General features: G+C 44.5%; 1 protein-coding gene and 1 pseudogene across 1 annotated transcript in view; one reads left to right on the forward strand and one right to left on the reverse strand.

The window, feature by feature from the left end:
• Positions 1–7367: 7367 nt before the first annotated feature.
• Positions 7368–7776, reverse strand: LOC133082537 (prefoldin subunit 4-like; annotated as a pseudogene).
• Positions 7777–18240: 10464 nt separating this feature from the next.
• Positions 18241–18389, forward strand: part of LOC133082016 (steryl-sulfatase-like) — a 131054-nt gene continuing 130905 nt past the window's right edge. Inside the window, exon 1 of the mRNA XM_061178386.1 lies at positions 18241–18360. The gene's annotated coding sequence lies outside the window, so the exon portion shown is untranslated. The remainder of the gene's footprint in view (positions 18361–18389) is intronic.

Below are 18389 nucleotides of genomic sequence, written 5' to 3' on the forward strand. Positions count from 1 at the left end.
GGACCACTGTACTTGAGAGTTGCTGGCTTTGCATCCTGGTTAAATGCAGTGGTGTTATTACCATTTTATGTACATTTGGGAGTGGATGTTGTGGTAGTTATCCGTCACTGGATATAAATTACTGCACATTTAAGGGCTTAGAACAACATCCATTGATTATCTCCGTGTCTGTGGGTCAGGTGTCCCCGCATGGCTTACCTGGCTCATCTGCTCACGACGGTCTTTACAAGCCTGCAAAATATTGGCCACGGTTGTATTATCACCTGAAAGCTTGGGATCCCCTTCTAAGCTCATTCAACATGTTGGCAGAATCTAGTTCCCTGTGGTTGTAGGACTGGGACCCTCAGCTCCTAGGGGCCACCCCTCCCTATAGGCATTTCACTCCACGACTGTTTGTTCCATCCAGGCCAGGAGGATTGCACATCCTCTGCTTGGAGTCTGTTTCCAAGGGATCACCTGATTAGGCCAGGCCCACCCACTTCAATCTCCTCATTGAGTCACACAAAGTCAGTTGATTAGGGACCTCAATCACATTCCTTCACTTTTGCCAAGTCCTACGTCTCAGGCCCCCCTCACACACACACACACATCCTCAAGAGGAGAGGATCACACAAAGATGTGGGTACCAGGAGGTGGGAGCCATGGAGGCTATCGTAGAATCCTGCCTACAACAGATGCCTTTTTGTGGCAGGACCTGGGAGCCTAAATAGGATTTGGAAAATAGGTCTCTTTGGACAGCCCTTGCCTCCCTACACCCAGTAGACCCTAGTGACATCCTTCTTCCGTGATCCTAGCTACCAGGTCAGCTCTCCCCTCCCCCAAGCCCCGTTCGGTCCAGCCAGGCCTTACAGCGGAAAGTGTTCTCTTATTGGTTGGAAGTTATCACTCCACTGCTGTCCGTGTAGTCCTTCCTTCTGTCCTTACGCAGAAGGTTCATTGGACCCGAGTCTATGGTCCCTGGGCCAGGCTGGTGGGTCCAGATCGTCACCAGTGGTGACCTACAGCCCTGTTTGCGTTCACAGTGGGGGGTTGGCATTTGTCCAAATCTCAGTTTGAGGCTGGAACATGACGCTAGTGAAATCAGAAGACTTGGTGGTGTTTTTTTAAAAAGTAAACTTCAGCTTGATGTTTCTTTTTTAAATGCTTTTTTTCAAAAACTTGGGGTAAAATTCAACAAATTGCATATTAACCGTTTTAAAGTGTATAATTCAGAGGCATTTAGTATATCCAGCCACTTTGTTCAACTGGTACCTCTCTCTAGTTCTAGAACGTGTTCATTATTCCCCCCACCAAAACCCCATACCCTTTATCTGTCCCCCCCAAACCCAACTTCCTTTCCCTTTAGCCTCTACCACTAATTTCCTTTCTGTGTCTGTAGATTCACCTATTCTGGACATTTCCTATAAATGGGATCACACGATATGTGGCCTTTTGGGTCTGGCTCCTCTCACTGAGCATCCTGTTTTCAAGGCTTGTCCACGTTGTAGAACTCTGTTCCTTTTTATGGCTGAATCCTGCAGCATTTTATGGCTGGACTGCATTTTGTTTATCCGTTTACCTGTTGCTGAGCATGTAGGTTTTCACCTTTCGGCTCTTGTGAGCCATGCTGCCGTGAGCCCCGAGTGTACAGATGTCTTTGAGAGTGTGGTTCCACTTCTTTTGGGTGTACACACAGAAGTGGTCTGGCCAAGTCGTGTGGCCAGTCTATGTTTCGCTTTCTGATCAACTGCCGTGCTGTTTTCCACCTCCAGGTTTAACCTCTCTTCATCGTCGGGGTCCTCGTTTTAGATGGTTGTCTCTGCTGTGGCTGAGCAGCCCTGAGAGGTAAAATTACAGCGTCTCCTGTCAGAATTTGTGTTGAGGACGATGCAGTTTATCCATGAGAGAGCGCTCGGCAAAGCCTCAGTTTGTATCACGAGCGTTTGTAAGACTTGTTTCTGTCTGGCCGGCAGCCTGTTGGGAAAGGTGGGACAGCCGAGGCTCAGGTGGAATACAAGGAGCCGGGGGGGGGCCCAGAAACCGGTCACCTGAAACACAGGGTCACATGGTCCCAAGGTCACGGAAGGAGGCCCGTGGGGTCCAGAGAGGCCATCAAACCTGTCCTGGTGGCTGGAGATGGGCTTGAAATTCCGTAGGGGCGATTCCTGGTCCTGTTGGGAGTTGCCGTTGGGCGGGGCCACTGGTGTTCCAGATGCTGGCAGGGATCCCAGGAGTCTCTGAGTTGTTGAGTTGAATCTGCTCCCCAACTTGAAATGGGCCACGGAGCTGGGAGTTAACGGGGTCTTCTGGGACCCTCACTCCACCTGCCTGTTCTCCATCACACGTCACCTACCTCTCTCCTGCGTCCTGGCCTCCCTCTCCTCTCCGCCCACAAAGTGTTACCCCCATCCCAGCCTGCCTTGGTCTGGGGACAGAACTGGCTGTCCTGAGGTCCAGGGGATGGAACCAATGGCCCATCACCTTATGAAGATTCAAATTCCAGTTAGATCAGGAGCCTTTCTCTCTGGGTTGACTGCACTAATTTCCATCTCTCTTCCAACCCCATTTCCTCACCCTCAACACATAACAGTTGTGTCCGGTGGACACATTACGAGATTAGGGATTTTATCAAACACAGTAGTGTGAAAGCGGCTGAGTGACTACTCACAAATTATTTTCAGCAAAAAAGAGTGCTCCTGGCCACTGCCCAAGCATTCATTAGGACATGAAGCCTCCTAGGGTACAATGGTATGTGTGGAATATACGTGGCGCCTAATTATATATTCCATTAGAGCCATTGGAAGAATCAATATGGTGACTCCAGATGGCCTTCTTTAAAGAATTACATAAATGCCATACATTCCCAGCTACCTTTGAACATAGCTGCCACTGAAGTTTTCAAATGGAATGTCTGTTCCTGTGATTTTTTTCACTTCTGCATCTTTTAAGCTGAATGAACCTTGTGCATAAAGTTATACTTTGAGTATGATTATTTTTTCTTGGTTCCAATAGTGAGCTAAATTAGAGAGGCTAGTGTCATTTTGACCTGTGATAACTACATAGCAGGGATATTGGGAATCCTTTCTGTGGCCCTTTTATATTTTCCTACCAATGTAACAGTTGGTTATTTACCAATTTGCTTGGAATGCTGCCCACAGTTAGTCACTTGTATTCATAGACTTGCTTGTTTTTCGGTAAGACTTTAAGGATTTCCTTCTTCACCAAACCTGTAGTCCCCTATTGCATCAATGCTGTCCCAAGAGAATTTTCCCTGCAGCAAACAATTAACTACATTCTCAGCTTCATCATCATCTCTTGCAGGAAACACTTCTGCTTTTCCTGCAAAGATGCTCGGTGCTGCTTCTTCCTGGGATGTTGGAAGAACAAAAATTCATGAAATGAATTTGTCTCCATGTAGTTGAAAACCAAAACGGATAAGCCATTGCTACATTCATAAAAACATGTTTAACAAATAGGGCTCACTGTCTGTTTTCCATGTATTATATGGTAATCATTGAATTTAAGTAAATTTGATTGGAAAGAATTAGCATCCACCCTTGGCAGCCTTTCAATGATAAAAATATGCCTTGAATTAAAAACTTGGACAATTCCATGGAAATAATCTTGAAGATACTGCTGTCTTTGGAGATCTTACTAAAAATCATGACTTTGGACGATCCACGAAGCCTAAGAGTATCGGGTACTCATTTAAAACAGGGGCAATGAAAAGCATCGTGCTTGCCCCCCAGAACCCCATGTACCTTTGAGCCACCATGCCTGCACCGTGTACAGAGTCTAGAAGCCTCATGAACCCAGTCGTTGGTAACTCTGGCCCTGAGCCACTGCCCTGGGCCATTCCCCACACTCTGTCCCGTTACACAGTTTACTCTGTGGGTCAAACCCTGTTTGCTTTTCTGTCTTGTTTCTGCCCACACATTGTTGACCTTTCCTGAGACCTTAGCTTCTCTCAGCCGTGCTGGTTCCGCGTCCTGGTGGGCTGCCTCAGACAGACGCTGGGGAAGGTCCTCCCAAGTGGACGTGTCCCTGCCAGGAACATCAGGAGACAGGTCAGTCACACACACACAGGTTCACATTTAGCAGAAAGAAAAAGAATAAAACCTGTAAAAGTCCAACCACCTTATTCAATTTACAGTGGCACACAAGGGCACTCTGTTCTAAATTTACATATATACTTTTTAAAATTCAGTCTGTGTTATTTTTCTTTAAATGATGTAACGCCTGTTTACAAATTTTTTAAGGCGTATTTTACGTATTTTGAAATTCACCCACTTGCACCATTCAGTGGTTTGCATTAAATTACCAAGTTGTGCGATCATCACCATAAATCAGTTTTAGAACATTTTCATCACCCCAGTGAGATCCTTTATGCCCATTTCTTTTCATCCCCACTCCCACCCCGTGCCTGAAGATGTTTTTAAGAAGTCATATTTTTCTCAGTTTCATCATATTTCTTGGAACCCTGTGATTATTGCCCTCGGGGATGTTGACAATCATCAGATTATATCATTCTGCTACATGACCCTATAATCCTTGTCTTACAAGGTCCCAGAGCTAATCGCTCAAGCATGAGGAAATAAAACTTACGTGTTCTGTACATCTCCATGCCCCTCACAGCTTGGAATGCTTGTCTTTTGTCTGCCTTCACACTAAATCATCTGACCTTCTTCTGCCATTTTCGCCGTTTTCTCCTAACTGCTTGAAATTATGGTCATTTCCAAAGGAAAGGTATATGGACCAATACTTAGGTCCTTAAGACTGATTTCTCTTATAAACAAGTCAGTGTCTGTCAATGAGATGATCATTGCTTGTATATCTCAGACTGCTATCATTTGAACAAATGTACAGTTATTTCAAAAGGCACAGCTAATTGTAGTAAGGGAAATGCACTGAATAGGGGCAAATTACACAGTTGTAAATAAAATCAAAACTTTAAATCTGGACATGGAAGCATGCTAGGGTATTATTTGGTAAGGATTTTCAAAAGAGAGAAAATACCAAGTGATATAATTTGCAGTTATACAATAGACTCCCAGGCCTGGTCCAGGCAGTGAATAATGAGTTCTTACCTATAGATAATGAAATTGGCACAGAAGCCTGATCTACTGGTGATCTGGGACTTTAGCTCCTGGACATCGGCTGGAAGTCTTGCCCAGCTAAAAGCTTAATATCTGATAAACTCTCTTCTTTCTGGAAACTTTATCCCACAGATAAAATATTGCTCTGAAATTGACTGTGATAAACCAGGAAGAATTGGTTGGTGAAGCGAAGTGATAGAAATCCTCAGAAGGAAGTGACCTCTTTTAAAATCTGTAATAGTAAATGACCAACGCGTGCCCTGGGGTTTAGAGTCGTTCAGATAAAAATAGATAATATCTCCTCGCCAGGGACTCTGAAAAAGGAATGACTCAAGCATTAAAATGGACTCAGACATGAACGTCTGCCATTGCAATCACAAATCCGTAAAGGGTCCAGCGGAGGAGGGAGAAAGCAAGAAATCGGCGTAGCAAAATAGGGTTTCCCTCTAATGAGCCCAGACTTTGAAAGGGAGTATTCGGGAGGTTGGGGAAGGGCAGAGAATCACGAAATGAATGGCTTCAGTTCTCCATCATGTCAGGAAGACCAAAAACCCCAAACAAAATACTCGCCTGGTGCCCTAGTTCCCAAGTCTACCTGGGCAATTTCTGTGCCCTTGGACGGGACAGCATGCCCACTGCATCAGACCTAATCCTTAGGAAGGTAAAAATCCATTTAAACAGCACCTGTATTTTCAAAGTTCTGAAGCCGTACCGGCGGACGTCGCGGAGCCCCACCTGGAATCGGCCCTATTCGCTTTATGTATCTGACTCCAGATGGTGCTGATACGTTTCTTGGAGACCATCGCGTGGAAATGCTCACCTGATCCACTGCACAGTGTTGACTCACATCCTGGCCTGTGCCTTCGGGATTGCTTCTTGTTTGATCTACTCACACGAGCTAAGACCCCTTTTGCATTCCCCAGCGTTTTAGATCCAACCCCCTCCTGGGATCCCCCAAAGTTGCAGCCTCACAGACTCTCATGGGTAGCAGGAAACTTTGCTACCTCTGAAACTCTGAAAAGTCTACACAAACAGGCAAACTAACTAATTGGCCAGCCAATGGGTGTTGACATATTGGACTCAACTCTCTCCCTTTAATCCTTAGACTTGCCCTAGATTTTAGGCTGCCTCAGTGATCCCTTCTGGCTTCCCAAAGCCACCTTCTTAATCAATACTCTTTATCCCATCAGGTCCCCGTCACAGACTTTCATCTCTACCTCTATCTAACTGGCTTGGCGTCTCCCGGACCTTCTTTCCCAAGGTCACCTTTGACCGTCTTACTGCCAGTTCCAGTATCTTTTCCTTTGCGATGATTCCCGCTTCTGGCTCTTTGCATACCTTTCAGCGTGCTCTTTCTGAGCTGCTTTCACTGGTTCTTTTTCCCGCCTCTGCCCCTGGAGGTTTCAGTTTACTCACGCTTATGTCTTATGCACTTCTTTTCTTCTGTTCCCCTCGGTGGACAATCTCACCCACAGCCATGGCATCAAATGTCATCCTTAGTCCCGTTTCCTAATTCCCTATCCTGTGCTCTGCTTTCTCCCCTCGTTCTAGTATCCAGGGAGACAATACTGGTATCGTGAGTGACGGTAGGTACCGTTCCAGATACAAAACCTGTATCCCAATCCCACCTTTTCTACATACAAGCTGAGCTGGTAAAAACTTCTGTAAATGTCAGTTTCCCCTTCTGTAAAATGGGAAGGAATAATAGATGATAGATAATTTAGGTTAATATAGATAATACATATTTACAGTACCAGTATCATAGGTAATATATAGTCACAGTATTAGGATAATGCCTGGCACATTGGTAGCCCTTAGTAATTGATGATGGCGATGATATTTTTTTGTCTTTTTCCTGTGACATGAGCTACAAATATTTTCCAAACTAGGCATGTGCAAAATTCAACCTTTAGCTTCTCTTTTCCAAATCTCTTTACCTTCAGTACATCTCGTCCATGTGCTAGAAGCATTCATGTCCATCCCCCCGTTCCCTTATCCAGTTAGTCATCCATCTGGCTGGCTGTTTCTGAAGTACCTCTCTGACCCCATGGCCACCATCTGCCGATGGTGATCTTAGGAGTTTCACTGCAATGCACTATTTGGATGCATCCAATAAGGGGGGCGTTTGGGCACTATAGCCCTTTCTGTGGCGAAAGTTCACGATTTTCTTTCCGTCTTCCTATCTTGCTTCTCCACTCACCCTCAAATTCTGTACTTACCTGGTTCTTTGTTCTTTTTCTTAGAAACAGTATTCATGTTTATTAAACACATTTTTAAAGTATTATTAAACGTTTAACTTTCATGAGCTTCAAGGTTTACTTTTCTCCCCAGTTCTGCATAACTGAACTTTCAAATCTGCCAACTCCCACTGAAATGACTCCACTCTGGATTCTAAGGCGTCAATTTCTTGCAGATTTTTCTTTGCTTCTTCTAACATTTCTCCTGTTTCTTCTTGAGAGTGATGAAAACACAGGGAGACCAATCTGATAAGGTATCACTAAGCGGTCATCATCTGCAAGCACGATGTCCTCACAAGCATCTTCGAAGTTTTGGAGTTGTTTCTTTCTTCACTTCTATTTCTTCTTTAAGCTCTGTGATTCTACTTATATTCTGTGCAAATTTTTTTTTTTTTTAATCTCCTGTTGCTCCTCAAAGTCACATTGATGCCTTCTGCACCTGCCCTTTTTATGGTGGCCGCCATCTTGGGTGGTTCTTTGTCCTTTAACTTCATCTCCATTCCATCCAGAATGTTCCTTGAAAGTGGATGTTATATTGGCACTTTAGAACCATTTCCATGTTTCCTGGCAACTCCCTGACCAATCTAGTCCCAAAGGCACTCACCCTTGGCCCTTTGGCCAATATCCCATTGATACCAAGATTTCACATTGTCCCTGAAGCACTTGAAAGGATTTTATATCCTGGGGTGATCTCCATGGTAAGAGCCAGGATGCCAGGGATGCCTTTTGTACCAAGTGGAAGAAGGTGAGGGTGGAAACCCAGGCAGCACGTTTTTGGAGCAAAGCATAAATGGAAGTTGAAAATCTGTCAACAGATTCCCTTAGAGTGCATCCCTTCCCCACATACCCATGCCCCCGCAAGTCTTTGTGTCTTCCTAGGAGTCGGTGAGCCCCAGTTGGAAGACTCGTGACCAGGATTATTGGATTCACCTCTTCCCCGGTCTCATTTTCTGCAAAACTTCATTCGATCAAAATCTACCCATTTTGCCTCTGTGAGAGTAATTTGCTCACAATGTGTCTCCGTTTTCTTTGAAAACCTACCTAGTCTGAGCTTGGAAGAAACTCTTGCTTTTGGCCTTCGGATGCTTCCAAAATCTGTTTCCATTTGACTCAGTGAGCCTCACCTTTCACATCGCCTCCGTAAACATTCCATTGCAGGGAGGCCGGCTAGTTTTCTGTGGGCATATCACTTACCTATTTCTGTGTTCAGCTCATTAATAGCCAATTACGTTGCTTGCTAAAATGAAATTATTATAGAAATAATAATATGTGTCCCCTACCAAATAGCGTGAACATTAACTTTTCCTGCCGCCTCATCCCGCATTGATTTTCCACAGCAGAGACTTTTTTCCTCAGGTCACTGTACTTGGGACAGTTCAGGGACATCTGATAGATCAGAGAGAGATGGAGGGTTACGGTGCAGTAAACACAATCCTTCTGTCGACATAAAACACTGATACAAAATCAGAATGTTCATCATCGTGGGGCATTAGCAAAAAAATAAAGTTTTGCCCTTTCAATTTTTTAATACCCACAAGAGCTTCAACGCTGAGAGGCAGTAATTCTGTTCCGTGATGTAGCGCTTTTAAACTGAGCTTAATTTGGGGGGAGAACTGTTTTGCTGTCGGCACAAAGAAGGGAATCGCAGCTCCCACCAGCCTCTCCTACTCTGCGTGCTCCCTACGAGTGCCGAGTGCCACGTGCCACAGAGGCATCACATGGTTACGGGACCCCAGTTCATCAGTTTTCCTCCGGCTGTTGCCTCTGGTCTTATTCTCTTGAGATAAAACTTTCTGCTTTCTTGACCGATTTCTCAAGAAGGTCATAGTTAGCTTTCTCAAGTCCTTGATCTCTGGTTTTCTCTCTGTTCACTAGATCTGTCTGAATGGTGTTGTGACCTCTTTGGTTTCTAAAACCAACTGGGGGTGAAACACCAGGAAACGGCATTGTTCACACTTGTTAAAGTCATTTCCTAGCAAACGCCGGCACCTGATATGAGTTGCCCTCTGCTGCCACGGTTGGCCACATGTCCACGGGTAGGAATATTCACCCTGTGGGGAAGCAAGTGATGCCACGTGGGTAGCCGAAACGGGGTCTGGAAGGAGACCTGGGAGTCTGCTTCAGTGTCAGCTGCCTTCCTGTGTGACCCTTGGGTCAGGCACTCACCTTTCACGGGGCTCCATTCTCTCACCTGTAGATTGAGGGTCTTTGGATTTTAATTCCTGGACTCTATAGAGTCCGGCCCTTTGGTCTGAGCCAAAACACCCATATTCTGCAGAGTTCCCAGGCTACAATTTGAGATCAAATATCCTGAGCTGTAAAACCAAAACCAGGGGTTAATTTAATGAATGTGACTGCACTTTGGGGTAGGGGGTGGTCATCGAGTATTAGGTCATTTATCAAAGTCTTCCCCTAAGGGAGCTGGCCCGTTCCATAAATCCCCCCAGCTACCCTAGATTAATAATTTTACATTGAAAGCAAGTTATCATGAATCTGCCTCTAAATCTCATCTTTAAATCCACACTCAAAAGTTGACAGACTGTCCTCCTGAGTCAGACGCCACTTATCAGCCTGTATACGGTCAGGCCACTCAGTATGGCTGTTCTCTTGTTCTCTGTATGTCCCCTGCTTGACCAACCCCTGCTTTGCCTACACCCTGCTCACAGGACCGTGCTTGGCCCCTGCCCCTTAGGCCAGAGCTGCCCCACCTGTTAGTTTATTAAAGGGAGACATCTGCCCTCGTGATGATTGTTAACCTGAGGGGCTGTGGGCTGCTAGTTTCCCTGGTAACGGATGAGCCCACCTGATGTTTATCCCCCCTATAAATGGTAGCCTCCTTCTCCCCCGCCGGTTGCGGAGATTGTTGGCATGTCCTGTGTGTTCTCTGCTGTACACAGCGGGGGTGTTGCTCCAGGACCCTTTGCTTCTGACGTATAAGTTCCCCCATCCAGTAAACCATCGGTGCCGCTGTCGCTCTTTCTTCCGTCTCGCAGCTGGGTAGCGACAAAGCTTGCGGGGTGCAGCCCCACAGCCGGTGACCGGCAAGGAAAGCCCAAAGCTGGCGCTTCTCACTCATGGCCTGCTTCCCAATGCCCTAACTCAAGCCCATCTCTGTAGAGAAAGGCAGCTGTAGCGTCCACTAAGGGACCCTTCATGGTTTAGTCGGCAGGGCCAGTATATCTGCCAACCCAAGGGTGTGGGACTCTATTCCATGGGCAGACAACAAAACAGAAGTGGTGTTGGCCATCGATGCTTCGAAAATTCTACACACATCAGTTCAATAAGTTATCACGGTTAGCATAAAATGTTAAGACTTTGAAGACTGGTCTGCCAGCTGCCAGGTCCCAAGGTAAAGTGAAGCCCCATTTCACGATGAAGCGGTCGTGAAAATGCCAATTAATATGGTGAGGTCATGCCAAGAACGGTTAAGGGTGAGGAATATGAGGGATGCTGTTTTAGGGAACCGTGACCTTCCCTGAGGTGTTGACATAAACACCCCAAGGACGTGTCCTGAGCAAGGACGGGACTCTGCCAAGCCCACTGGAGTGTAAGGATACAGGTGTCTGACCTGTGGCCATCGGCCATTGGTGGAGTGCCCGGCCCACCACCCAACCATCACCGTCAGACACCTGGCAAAACGCAAGCACACCCTGACATCATGGCACATTCAGGCTGTTTACTGACTTACCGCTGGCCTTGCAAGTCCAAGGCCGTTTCAGGAACCTCGTCGTCATGGCCGAGATGAGGTTTGTTTGTCCTATGAGTTGGTGCTATGTGGATGGCCTTTTAAAAAAAGGTTGTAGTTTATACTTTGTTTCTGTTGCCTAAGGCTCTACCCAACTTTTTGTTACAAATTTTCCCCCCACTTAAATCTCACGTGAACGAATGATCATCTTTATATCCTTCATAATTGATCATAGATTCAGTAATTGAAGGGCTTACAGATTATCGTAGATTCAATAATTGAAGGGTATACAGTTGATGATAGTCGAAAATTGAAGCGTTTACAGATGATCATAGATTCCATGGTGGAAGGGTTTACAGACGATCATAGATTCCATAGTTGAAAGGTTTACAGATGATCGTAGATTCCATGGTGGAAGGGTTTACAGATGATCACAGATTCCACAGTTGAAGGGTTTATGGATAATGATCATAGATTCAATAGTTGATGGGTTTGCAGATGATGATGATAGATTCAATAGTTGTCAGCATTTTGCCATATAGGCTTTATCCATCCAAAGTCGATGGCCGTCTTATAGTGTCTTTCATGATGCAGGTACTCAGCAGTTCCTCCCACAGTGGGTGCCAGAGTCCTTCCGAGTCCAGAGGAAGAGAAGCAACGTGAAGCTAGTGTACAGGTGTGTGCTCTAGGTGTTGGTTCAGTGTTAATAATGTGCCCTAAAGTGCCCGGAGCTGGGCTCCCCCTGAACCCCAGAGGATGGATGTTCCTTATCGTGGAGTGACTGTAACGTGTTGCTACCACCAGGCGTCCGTTATAGCTTTTGAACCAATGTATCTGACTAGACTTGGAAATGGAATCTAGCATTAGCTCAGAACTTTGACCCACCCCACCCCCCCAGGTCCTTTTTACCTGTCACCAGGGGAAATAGTCTTTTCACAAACACAGCCTGTTACAGGTGGGATGGGTAGGAAAGTGCTTTGAACAACAGTGAATGCCTATGGAGTGTGTAAGCGTCCTGGGGTTGCTTTACGGATGCTGGTTTAAGACAGGATAGAAATGAGGAAATTTGGGACAACCTGAAGATAGGAGAAAGGTGGGTGAGTTCTGGATCAGCTCTAGCTTTCCTCCATTTCTCCCTCCCTGTATTCTAGGAGGTGGGTACACTGGGGGTACCCATCCATTGTTGGAGAAGGCTGCTTGTTCTGGGTTGAAGAGTGATACCCTCTCCCCACCCCACTGCTGCCAATCAATTATTGGCAGAACCTTGGAATGTGACCTTATTTGGAAATAGGGTCACTGAGGATGTACATAGTAAAGATGAGGTCCCACAGGAGTCAGGTGGGCCCCTGATCCAGTGCAGCTGTGTCCTTGTAAAGAGACTCATAGAGCCTTACAGAGGGAGAATGATGGGAAGATACATGGCGAGAACTCCACGTGCTGTTGCAGGCAGAACTTACAGTGGCGGGTCTACAAGCCCAGGAACACCAAGGATTGCTGGCAACTGTAGACAAGCTGTATATCTTACTCAATTTGTTTTCACATTTACAGTTTTTATAGAGGTTGATAATTATAATAGTTTCCCACAGCTCTTTATTTCCAGTTCTTTTTTTTTTTTTTTTTTTTGGCCACGCCTCGAAGCTTGTGGGATCTTAGTGCCCCCGCCAGGGATTGAACCTGCGCCCTCGGTGGTGGAAGCTCAGAGTCCTAACCACTGGACCACCAAAGACTCCCTCTTCATTTACAGTTCTGTGTTAAACTTCTGACTTCCCCAAGACTCTTCCTAGTTCCCCAGGAGAAACCTTCAGAACTTGTCGTACAACTAAGTTAGGACATAAATGCAGCAAACATTTAGTGAGATCCCCCCTCTGTCTGCTGCTACACACAGCCTTTTGGACAATAGGAAGAACAAAGAAGATGTGGCCTCCATGGGGAGAATGGCTCAGTTGATTTAGGGAGAGAACATGTAAATGTCCTCAAAAATGGAGACTCAGGGGCAAAATCGTTCACCCAAGATTGTCCAAGTTATTCAACAGGAGCCTCCCTGTGCTTGATTCCATAGTTAAAGTTTTTACTAGGATAGCACACAGAATAGGTTATAGGAGATATTAATTGCATCACCAGTACGCAGTTTTGCAAATGGAGATGTTTTCTTTCTGTAGCACATGAGTGAAAATAATTATGTGATCCTGATAGCCTTCCGTTTTTTGAAGTATCAGATGACCAACTGACCCTTTGAAAATTACAATATTCTTAGAATATAATGAAGACAGTAACAACCTCCAGAGAAAACTAGAAAATGGCCTGAGTAAAATGAAGACAACACAAATTAAATTTGTTGGCAAATTGGAAACTGTCCCCACCCATGGCAAAAAAAAGACAATTCTGTGGTTGTAATTCTTTCTCCTCATTGGGTCAGCGTTATTCTGTTTAGCTGATTTATGGAATTTGTTTTGTGTCATAAGTTCATACTCGGCCCCATTTCAGGCATAAATGCCACTTGGCAGTTGGACTCAAGTATGAAAAATCCTAACATTTTCGACTGTGGATTTGAAATCAACCCAGCCTCCCAGCAACATAATTGAGTCTCCACCATGGGAAACAGGGAAATACCACGTGACTTTTGTTGCTTTGGAAAGGGCTTCTGTGAATTAGGAGTGCAGCTGTCTAATTTGGTCTGATTCCAGATGTGGTTGATATATAGTGACATCTTGGCACTCACTCTGATTAAATTCCCAGGATTTCCACAGTTGAATATCGATACACAATTTCTTACCTGAAGTCCTTGGAGCCAGGACTCCAAGGACTGGAGCTTGGAATTGAGTTATGCATGCTTTAGAAAGTTAACAAGTGCCTTTTCCGTAGCTCATAGGACCCCCTCAGCAGGTGGTGGCAGCACTCTGTAATCAAACGTGTTAATATTCCTGCAGAAAAATGTATGAATATTTCTCCCAGTGGGATACATGAAGACAACTGCTCTAATAGTTACATTGTATTCATATACTGGTAAATTAAATTGTATGAGGATAGACCATCCACACCCTGGGTACTTCCTATCTCTAAGGAAAGCATGAGATGTAGCCAAGTCAAAATAAGAAGTAGCTGTACACATACCGGTAACATATGTCCATGATCTCTGGATGCTCAAGTACCTTTGCGATGGGGTGCTTTAGAGTCAGCATAGCTCTCTTATCATGTACTATTTGGCCAAGTGGTGATGGTTAGGGAACAAGGGTCTACAGGGACCAAATGGTCATGTGAAAATCGACCCTCTCAAAGACTTCTTTTATTACGGTCTGTCTTGTCAATCTAGTGTCCTTTCTGAGTGGTCTCTTTTGTGGAGCGAATTTGCTATAATCTCTGGTTCCTGAGGCCAAGAATTAACAGATCACATATCTTAGGCATATCTGGGTCAGGGGTCGGCCAACAGTTTCTGGATAAGCCCACATACATGGTAAATATTGTTGGCTTTGCAGATCATATGGTCAGCTGTGCAGTGCCAGGGCAAAAGCAGCCATAGACGGTACATAAATGAACGTGCACGGCTGTGTTTATTTACAAAAACAGGTAGTGGGCTGGTTTGACCCGGGGGTCATAGTTTGCCAACCCCTGTTCTACGTGATTTTTTTTTTTCACTGTAGTTCACAATTCTTTGATCATGACCACCACTGTTAACTTTGCACTTATCAGTATACAACCAACGTAGAGTGGAAGAAACTGTTTATCTGCTTTTCATGGAATACAAAACCCTGTGGTCAGAAGGCCTTATTATAGATTGCATATCAAAGAAGAAATAAGTACCTGAAGTGTTACATTTCACAAGAAGTGTGTGAGAGAGCACACTAGAAACTCTATTATTTTACAGTTTTGTTCTAGCCTGGCTTGTCTACTCTTGGTATGCTGGTTCTTGGACTACTCGGGGAATATTTCTCAGAAAACCCTTCCTGTGTGGGTGATGATGAATAGGTGATTTGAGTTCACATTTCCATCGTCTTGGCTGTTTTTTCACGACCGTCAACCTAAGCTTGAAGACCTCTCTCCCACAGCTTGTAAGGGTTTCTCTGGGATGATAGCTTAGTGGCAAGATGGGGCTGTTTTCATCTGTGTTATATGTATTTTCAGGACTAAAGTTCGTATCAGCTTTTGTCTTTCATTGAGCCCCAGGAAATAGAGCCTGGGACAAGATCTGCAAACCTATGGCAAACCCATCGGTCGAATTTCATCCACTGACCTTTTCATCCTTTTCATCTGTTTACCGTCTTTCTAGACCATCTTCTTCAAATAAGAGTCCTCCAAGGCTGACCTTGGCTAATAACCATGCTTCTGGGCTATTGCTGATGACAAATACCTTCTTTCCTTCCTCTCACTGTTACTCACGAGGTGTCTCGACCTCCTTTTGATGTTTTCCCAGTGCAGTTGAGCCTAGTGTTTGATGACAGTGCAACATGATACTAGCAAACAGCTGAGGCACGAGGGCTGAGACAAGACAGATGCCTCAAGTTGGTTCAGGTTGGGTTTTGCTGCCAAATAAAAAACAAAATTTACAAAAATCTTTTGGTTTCCAGGGCTTTTGGTGTCTCACAATCAAGGACAAGGAATGGTGGGTTCTAACTCCGCCCTTACACCACTGTTGTGATTTTCAGTGTTGTACAACTAAAACCTCATTTGGAGAGGGGATGAGAATGATGAAAAAATGACCAAGTAAATGACAGTTGCGACGATTAGATAAACAGTGGGAAGGGTCATGGAGCACGCTTATTGTTAACTCACAAACTAAATCAAAATATAGGTTCCTAATAATAAAGCAGACCTAACCCCTTGATCTTCAATTTTCTTGTTCTGTGGCTATAGCTTGGGTTATAAATTTCATCTCCAGAGACTTTTATTTTCACACAACTTATCACAGTCATAGTGGAACTACCACTCATAATTGGCTGTGCATGACTGTTGGAACACACTGGGTGTGACACCCCCCCCTCCAGCCACATCCACGTTTTTGCCGATCTCTGGCATCACACCCGGTTTAATGATGACCAGACCGATTATCTAATGCAGTTTCTCAACCTTGGCACTAGCGATGTTTGAGACCAGCTCGTTCTTTGTGGTGCGGGACTGGGTTGGATGCGTGTTTGTGGTTGGCAGTGGGAGAGGCTGTTCTGTGCATTCATAAGGTCATTAGCAGCATCCCTGGCCTCTCCCCACTGGATGCCAATAGTATCCACACATTTGCGAGAATGAGAAATGTCTCTAGACATTGTCCAGTGACCCCTGTGGGGCAAAATCGCCCCGGGTGAGAACACGCCAGTGTTATTTTGAAAAGTGTCCTCTGCGCATGGGCCATTAGACTTTCCTTTGTGTGTGTTCTTCCTGCAGGTATAGTCCCTAGTGGCAATACCACTGTGAGAGACATTGTGACTTAACCCCTTTAGACAGGTTTGTTCCTCTTCATAAAGTATCAAATGCGGGTCAAAGGGCTTCCATGCTGATCTCCTAAAATCTATTTCCTGTCAATAAAAGGTGTGCGCACAAGAAAGGAAAACTGATGATTTGGATCTTCCCTGCCTCGCAAGGGGAGTCACCCAAGTGTTCAAATCCACGTCCTTAACCATCTTAATCTTGCCAGTTAATATTGCGGTGAGAGGGCAGAAGAGGTGACCATGCCCAGAGATTCCTTCATTCCTGAAGACAGAGGCAAAGGGTCAACACTGATGGCACACCATTCCTTTTTTAAAAATTTTTTTAACTTTTATTAATTTTTATTGGAGTAGAGTTGATTTACAATGTTGTGTTAGTTTCAGGCGGGTAGCAAAGTGAATCATTTATACATATATATCCATTCTTTTTCAGATTCTTTTCCCATATAGGTCATTACAGAGTATTGAGTAGAGTTCCCTGTGCTGTACAGTAGGTCCTTATTAGTTATCTATTTTATACATAGTAGTGTGTATATGTCAATCCCAAACTCCTAATTTATCAGTTGCCCCCGTGTTTCCCCTTTGGTAACCATAGATTTGATTTCGAGATCTGCAAATCTGTTTCTGTTTTGTAAAAAAGTTCATTCACTTATATGTGGAATCTAATTTAAAAAATGACACAAATGAACTTTTTTTACACCATTTGTTTTCAATAGAACCTAAGATGGAAAGCCATGCCCGAAGATTGATGACAGTTTCAAATGCCATCTCTGGGGGGAAAATATTTCTGGGGTACTGATTGAACCCAAGAAATTGTTGCTGGGAGCTGAACTTCATTAAAGCAAGACTTACATTGACAAAAATCTATGGAATAGTAATTTTTCTCTAATGTGGCATTCTCTTGTGAATATTATTTACCAAGTGAGATTATGCTTCCTATTTTAAAAGGATAAACAATAGATTTACACATTAATAAATTGCTCCAAGGGACATGCTAGTTTTTGTCTAAATATCAACAACTTGAAAAAATATGTATATATATTCTTCGGGTTGAAGGGCATTGAGTTGGCTTTTTTTGAGCTCATTTTCAGTTCGTGGGTGGGGCTCTATACCAGAGATCGAAAAACTTTTTCTGTAAAGGGCCAGATAGTAAAACATTTTCAGCTTTTCAAGCCAAACAATCTTTGTCGCAACTACTCCACTCGGACTTTGTAATATAGGGGCAAACAGGTAATAAGTAAATGAATGGGTGTTCCAGTATTTTTGGACTTTGCTTATGGACCCTGAAATATGAATTTCATGGACTTTTCATGTGTCACAAAAATGTTCTTTTTTCAACAGTTTAAAAATGTGAAAACATTCTTACTTGGCTTCAAAAACAGAAGGGGGCACAGTCCCCTGTCCCGTAGTCTGTGACCGCAGCTCTGTTGGGAAAATATTTAGCGAGAGCTTGCTATGACAAAGAAATAGCCCTGCCCTGTTGACTCTTAGAGCCTGTGGGAAGGACAGATACCAAATAAAAAGAAACCAAATAAATAGACTATTGCAAATAGTGACAACTGCTATCGAGGGGGGAAGAAAAAACAGTGCTAGGATTCATCAACCGTGGGGCAAATGCTTTAGATTGTATAAATCACAGGGGGCTTCTCTGAGGTGGTGGCCACTCAGCTGACACCTGTGGATGAGTAGGAGTTGGGCAGAGCATGGAAAGAAGAAACACGCAGGAGGAGGAATCCCCTAGGCCAGAAAGAGCTCGTTTCATTGAAGTGTTTCAGAATGTGGTTATTCGGTGTCCAATTCTTCTTCTTTTGGATGAATTCACAGGATGAGCCTGGTGCACCCTGTTCCTGTCTGCTGAGAGGCACTCACCATCCCCGTTCCTGCTCACGGTGGTCTCGGTAACATAAGACCTGGAGGACAGTCGCCCAAGACTGTCTGAAATTGTTGTCACTGTAAGTACAAGAAACGCGTGGACGGGTAC

The sequence above is a fragment of the Eubalaena glacialis genome, chromosome X, assembly GCF_028564815.1.
Source record: "Eubalaena glacialis isolate mEubGla1 chromosome X, mEubGla1.1.hap2.+ XY, whole genome shotgun sequence".
NCBI lineage: Eukaryota > Metazoa > Chordata > Mammalia > Artiodactyla > Balaenidae > Eubalaena > Eubalaena glacialis.